The sequence below is a fragment of the Caretta caretta genome, chromosome 1, assembly GCF_965140235.1.
Source record: "Caretta caretta isolate rCarCar2 chromosome 1, rCarCar1.hap1, whole genome shotgun sequence".
Classification (NCBI taxonomy): Eukaryota; Metazoa; Chordata; order Testudines; family Cheloniidae; genus Caretta; species Caretta caretta.
This window is the reverse complement of record NC_134206.1, coordinates 264,694,891-264,701,869: the sequence shown is the minus strand read 5'-3', so window position 1 is coordinate 264,701,869 and position 6,979 is coordinate 264,694,891. Positions and strand designations below refer to the sequence as shown.

Below are 6,979 nucleotides of genomic sequence, written 5' to 3'. Positions count from 1 at the left end.
TATACCCCATTGCTTCCAATAGGGCTAAAGCCATGCTGCCCTCAGGAAATATGGTGGCCCTTTAGTCACCCTGTGAGGGACAGACAGGCCAGGAAAATGCAGAACTACAAGAAATGAGTCTGTGGAAAGCAGGGAGGGGGAATGGGTTAGGGACACTGTAAGCAGTCAGAGGGATATGTGAAGCAGGCAGCAAGGATGTGGGGGTATGCAGGGGAATAGGGGTGCCAAAAGGAAGAATTAGGGTAGAAGATGGTAAAAAGAAGGGAGGAAAATATGGGGGGCAAGGTAATGTAGGAGGCGGGGGGGGAAACAGGAAACTGCTGGGGAAGGAGAACGTGAGTTGTGCATCTGCTAATCTAGCCTCCTCCTTAGTCAGCTAGGGGAAATAGAGAAGGGATACAGAGGGGTAGAACAACAGCTCCCCACTCACCAGACAATAGGTGAGGAAAAGTGGAATCCCTTCCAGTGTGGGTGACCTGCTTTTTAGATGTGCATTTAAGGTCAAGTTTTGAATTTGTGATACGTACAAGTTAGAGGTGGGTGGCTTCCCCAAAAAAGTTTTTAAAAGCAGAAGGCAGAAAAGAAACCACATGACTTTTTAAAAGTAATTAATCTTAAGCCAATTTCATGATTTTGGGGGTTAGTACTGCTGTACCTCTCATCATTAAAAGAATCCTCTGGCACTTTTTGCAAATGTAGGAATGCTGGCCTCAGTGTGCAGGTCAGATTCCAACTTGGACAATTATATTCTGCCTCTCAAATTCTCTTTGCAGTTTCAGGTAGAGAAGTTATTTTTCGCTCCCCTCCTAAGGAGCTGTTTAGCTGCATTGCTGGTGCAGAATGGCTGCCGTGTTCCTCATCTTTGGCAGCTGCGTTTCAGTGATGGGTGAGTGATCCCTATATTTATAGAGCCAAATTCTGCATGCAGTTACACTTCATGTAACCCCGCTGACTGCGTTGGATTGCCCAGGGTATAACAGAGAGCAAAATCTGGCCTACTGTTTGTAAAGTGCTTTGGATTCCTAAAGTGTTCTAAAAACCCAATTCATTATTATGAAAATAAAGAAATAATCCTGGTTTTGCTCCATCATCTATCTGCTTGGTGGAAAGATGTCAGGTTGTTGCAGTGGGGGAGGAAAGGCTGACATCAGATGACCTCCATTTGTAAAATTGTATCTGTCACTTTTCAGGCATCTGTGATCTCCAGTTCACATCTGGAGAGAATCAGGGAGATAGAAACAGGGGTATTGTGGGTGTGGGAAAGCTAGTTTAAATTCTCCCAAGCAGCACTGGGCACTTGATAACAAATAGACTCAGTCATTAGCTCACACACGCACTCTGTCTAGTAATGGACTCCTCTCTCATTAGCAAATACAATTGACAATAGAGATAACACACTGGCACCGTCCCCCTCTTGGGTTGCTGACATAGAGTCCTGATTGATGGATCTCACAAATATCTCAGTGAAAGGAGAGAGAGAGAGAGAGAGAGAGAGAGAGAGAGATGGCAGCTACTGCTATCAGCCAGCTCAAACACAGGGCAGAGCTAATAATATCTTTCATTTACAGTGTCTTGTGTCAGGATCCCAAAGCACAAAAGACTTTGGTTTTTGCTAGTGTGGAACTGTACAGTAGGTAAAGTTGAGAATGTACTTTCATTCTAACCCCTCTGTTCAGTTGCTCATGGACATAAACTTTAAAATACTATTTATTATTAGTTTAGCACTGAATGCACAGTACACAAATAAAGACAGTCCCTGTCCTAAAGAGTTTACAGTCTAGAAGATAGTAGGCTCTGTTTGAGAAATTGTTAACAACAAACTCTAAAGTATTTTCTTTGATCCTGAAGCATTATGGGCTTGGCCTCAGCCCAAGGGTGAATTATTTTGGCAAGTTTGAGCCAAATTGGCTAAGTTGTTCTGGAGTTATCCAAGGATGAGGGAATCAGAATATTTTTCTTAAAAAAAACCAAACACTTTTTTGCACTTCCCAGTGAAATAGCTGAGGTTTAAAACTTCAATGAGCAATAGTCATTATGTTAAGATTGGACTGCAGAAAAAGTCTTTATAATTTTAGAATTATGTGTTTGTGCATGGATACATAAAATATAGCAATACCAGTGTATTATGCAAAGGTCAACATGATGCGCATGCCCAACTGTCTGTGATAGCAGATGTAATTGTGTAAAAGCATAGCTTCTGCCTCCCATCATAGATCTGTGCAGTACAAAAACTTAAACGTACTCTTCTGCACATATACTACAGTCTATGCCTGAAGACACTATTTTGAGCAAGAGCAGAATGCAAGTCTTCCAGCACAAAGTGTTCTGCATGCATTATCCCACTTTAAGTTATTTACTGCACATGTCCTATTGCCTGCACTGTCAGATGTTGTTATCTTACCCTAACGGGCAACTGGAGTTTAACCCATTGCCCAGGTGTCTAATACTTAAGAGACTGGCCAGTTTCTTAGGGTTAATTTTCTACCAGGAAGTGGAAGTTTCTGGTAAGGCCCCATAAATTCCATGGCTGTGGAATTTGCCATGGAATGCTTCTTGTGCCACTGAATTGTGTTCTAGAATCCCAGATTTCATTTATCGGGGGGGGGAGGGGGAGAATAACATTCTAGCCCTTATGGTCACAAAGAAAACCATAAAAACATGGCCCAGCTGTACACCAACACAATGTTGTTTAAAGCTGTCTGCAGACTCAGGAAGACAATAGTTTTTTTACATTCTATTCTGGTTAGGTTCTTATGCTGCGTTCATCACTGTGGTATCTGAGCACATCTAAAAGCTTTCAACTCTCCCCAGTTTCTCAGTGGGATGCTAACTGAAATTCATGTTAAGTTAAATTTTAGCTTTGTCAAGCATTTCACAGATAATCAATTTTGTAGGGAAATTAATCTATAAGCCTGTTCCACAACCCCCCCCCCCATCCTCCTCCCCACACACAATCTGAACTGCCAAAAAAACCAAGTGTCTCATACCCAGATGCCAAAACTTCCCTTGTTTCCCACCCCTGACAACTTATACAGCATTGTTATGTGCTGTCAATACAAAAATCTGTGGCACATTGAAAATGGAAGAATATCAAAACAATTAGCACAAGGGATACAATACAAGGAGGGGGTGTTGGTTTTCATATTTACCTAACCTAATGGTTTTAATTCACCTACACTTTTAGATGCTGAATTTAGATGCTGCAGAAAGGAGGAATTCTTGCAGCAGAACCAAGGTCCGACCAACAATGAAGCAAATGGGGCTGTTGTTTCTGGCCACTGGTGGGGTATGTCTACACTGAAGCTGGGAGGTGTGATTCCCAGTGAGGGCAGACAGACTCATGTTTGCTCAGTTTAAGCTAGCACGCTAAAAATAGCTGCGTGGACGCTGCGGGCACTGGCGGTTGCTCAGACTAGCAGACTGAATCCTAACCAACCCAACCCCTGGGCCCACACTTGGGTGGCTAGCTCAAGCCACCATCCATGCTGCAATATCCACACGGCTGTTTTTAGCACACTAGCTTGAGCAAGTCTGTCTACCCACATTGGGCATCCCAGCTGCAGTGTAGACGTACCTGGGAAGCAAGGCTCTCTGGCTTTTTATGAGCAATGAATCCTGTGTGGCTGCTCCATCCAAAAACACCCCTCCTCCCAGAAGCACTCCTGGCATACCCCATCTAGCCCACTGTCTGTTCTTGGTTACAGCTTTCAGACAGGAACCAGCATGGGGGAGATTGCCCATACAGACCAGGGACAGAAAGAAACTGGCATTAAGGGAAAGTGATTTGGGGACTGAGGCTAGACATAGCTGGCAGCAGGTCAATCTTCTTGGGGGTAGTTCTCTTGGGACAGTGGAAGGATAGGGACAAGAATAGGTCTCATTAGAGAGTATGGAGGAAGGCAGAACTCCTGCTGACTGAGAGGAAGAAAAATTGCCAATTCCCATGTCTCAGCTTAGAATGCCAAGGACACACATGTTCATTGTGGGTTGTCCCGTGGGTTGCTCAGAAATGGAAACTCATTTTATTTCTTACCACTCTAACTGTAATCCCATTTGTTGTTGTAAATCCCATTTGTTGTTGATGTGCAATGTGCTCAGCAGCTCTGTCTCCCACAGCCACAAGCTATTGCTGCAGAGTTCAGTAATTCCCTTACCAAATCTTGCAGGCAGGTCAACATGCCGGAGCAATGAATGACCCTGGAAGGCAATCACAGAAGACATCTTCTGCTCCTGTTGATGGCAATGTTTTCTTTCTGTCCTTCAATTCTCTCTGTAAAGTATTTTGGGATATCTTATATTAACCATCACTTTATAAAAAATGAACTCTATACCATACACACTGGCCCTGAACCATTGCACCGGCTGAGTTGAGCTCAGCACAGATCCAGAGTGGGAGGGGCAAAGGCCGCTAAAGTAGCTAAGGATTGGGTAGATGTAATAGCTTCTGCATCCACAAAGGTTTAAGTCACTCAGAACTAGTTTAGCTTCACCAGCAGAAGTTCAGGGTTTGTTGGCAGGACCCAAAATTGAGTGTGGGTGCATGCAAGGCTGTGCCACCAGAAGGCAAGTTTTGCTGGCAAAAACTTTGTGGTGTAAACCAGGTGGAAATCATTAGAAGGTGCGAGAGCTTAGAACTAGAACTGGCTGCAGAAGGACACTTCCATTTCATGACAACTTTTGAGGTTTCTAAATTTGTTTTCAGTGCACACTGGAACAAAAACAAAAACCTTTCACTTGTTTTCACAAAACGGGATTGTCAAAATGGCCATTTTTGGATCAAAAATATCAAATTTTCATTTCAGTGCATGCTCTCTCTCTAAGGGTGTGTCTACACTTCCAGGTGAGGGTGTGATTCGCAGCTCGAAGAGACATACTCACGCTTGCTCTGGTTGAGCTAACATGCTAAAAATAGAATGCAGCCACAGAAGCATGAGCAGTGCGAGAGGTTAGCTACCCCAAGTACATATCTATGAGGTGTACACTCAGGGTGGCCTGCCCCTCCCACCATTGTAGCTACATTCTATTTTGAGCATGGTAGCTCGATCATATCTAGCATGAGCATGTCTCCTCAAGCTGGAAATCACACCCCCAGTGTGAAGTGTAGATATGCCATAAGGACCAGATAGTCTACCCTGGAATTTAGAGAACCTTCCCGTAGAAAATTTCATTGAAATCAATACACTTCCATGAAACGTTTTGCCTGGGATGAAAAAACATTTTGTTGAAAATGTTCTGACCAGCTCTAGTCAGAACCTTTGAAAATGAGAGATGCATGCACGTAGTCACTGGCTAGAGTTGGTCATAAAACAGGCATCCAAATTCAGAAACCATTCTTTGAAAATTTAGTTCCCAGTCTCCTCTTCTTGAGGAGTGAGGTGTCGCTGCCAATCTGTCACCCAGGGCAAATATCAAAAAGGTTTTTTTAGGTTTGGTGCAGAAAAGTATCTGAAAATTTCAGGTCTGCAAAATCTGACTAGAAATCCAATAAGCGGAGATCCCAGTTTTCCATGATTAAAAAAACAAAAATCCACATTTTTCTGCTATTAAAATGAAACACTGAACTTTAGTTTCCCTAGCCATAACATATAGAGGTATCAGTTGAACACAATTTTTAAGAAAGTTCAAAGCCTATCAGTGCCATCAATCATTAAAATAAAATTAATAGAATTTCAATTCAGCTGAAGCCCGAGCCCTGCCACCCAGGGCTGTCAGCCCCAGTTCAGTTAATACAGAAAGCTGGATAATGGAGGCTCAGATAAATGGGATTCTGCTTCTGCCTCTAGGTGTACTACTGGTGAGGCCACATCTGGAGTACTGCGTCCAGTTTTGGGCCCCCCACTACAGAAAGGATGTGGGCAAATTGGAGAAAGTCCAGCAGAGGGCAACGAAAATGATTGGGGGGCTGGGGCACATGACTTATGAGGAGAGGCTGAGAGAACTGGGCTTATTTAGTCTGCAGAAGAGACGGGTGAGGGGGGATTTGATAGCAGCCTTCAGAGACCTGAAGGGAGGGTTCCAAAGAGGATGGAGCTAGGCTGTTAGTGGTGGCAGATGACAGAACAAGGAGCAATGGTCTCAAGTTGCAGTGGGGGAGATCTAGGTTGGATATTAGCAAACACTATTTCATTAGGAGGGTGGTGAAGCAGTGGAATGGGATACCTAGGGAGGTAGTGGAATCTCCGTCCTAAGAGGTTTTTAAGGCTTGGCTTGACAGAGCCCTGGCTGGGATGATTTAGTTGGGGTTGGTTCTGCTTTGAGCAGGGGGTTAGACTAGATGACCTGCTGAGGTCTCTTACAACTCTATGATTCTACTGTATATGGATTTTTTTTCCACAAAACATACAAACTAAAGATTCTCTGTAAAAATGCAAATTCTGTGTTTTTTAGTGGCAAATGGATTTCAAGGATCCCTGCTGATAAGTACTGAATTTCCTCATGAGATTTCTGATGCTTCCATTCAGGCTAGTGGGAAAAATGACAAAAACCAACTGTTCACTATAATATTATAGTCTTTCAACATCCACTCTCTACAAGAAGCAGCCAAGAAAATCAAAGATTTGTTTTAAAAAGTGAATCAACCTTTTTATCAACCCTTTAAATAAAAAGGGCTGGAGACATTTGAGTCTGAAGACAGTGTTTGGTTCTTTAGCCCATCTGATTTGCACTCATATCACTCAATGAGCAAATAAAATGGAGGTCAAATAACATTGACTGAGAGGATGTTTTGTTTGCTTTGTAATTATTCATCAGATTTAAGTAGTGCTTATAATAAGAAGAAGCTTGCAGCTGGATGTATATGGAGGTGTAGCAAGGCGACAACTCACTGGCCCAGCGCCTCCTGCTGGTCATCCTGGGAATTAGCTCTCCAGCCTCCAGAGCGTCCTCTGCAGGCCAGTGTCCTGTTTGCCTCAGGCCCCCCCATGTCCTTCCCAGACCCCAGTGCCCCTTACCTCGGGGTTCTGCCCTCTACAGTATGCCC

General features: G+C 43.6%; 1 long non-coding RNA gene across 1 annotated transcript; it reads left to right on the top strand.

Moving 5' to 3' along the window:
- Positions 1-409: 409 nt before the first annotated feature.
- Positions 410-6,662, top strand: LOC142070699 (uncharacterized). The gene is made up of 3 exons (XR_012666659.1): positions 410-440; positions 774-886; positions 6,388-6,662. It is a non-coding gene; the product is annotated as an uncharacterized LOC142070699 (long non-coding RNA).
- Positions 6,663-6,979: the final 317 nt, after the last annotated feature.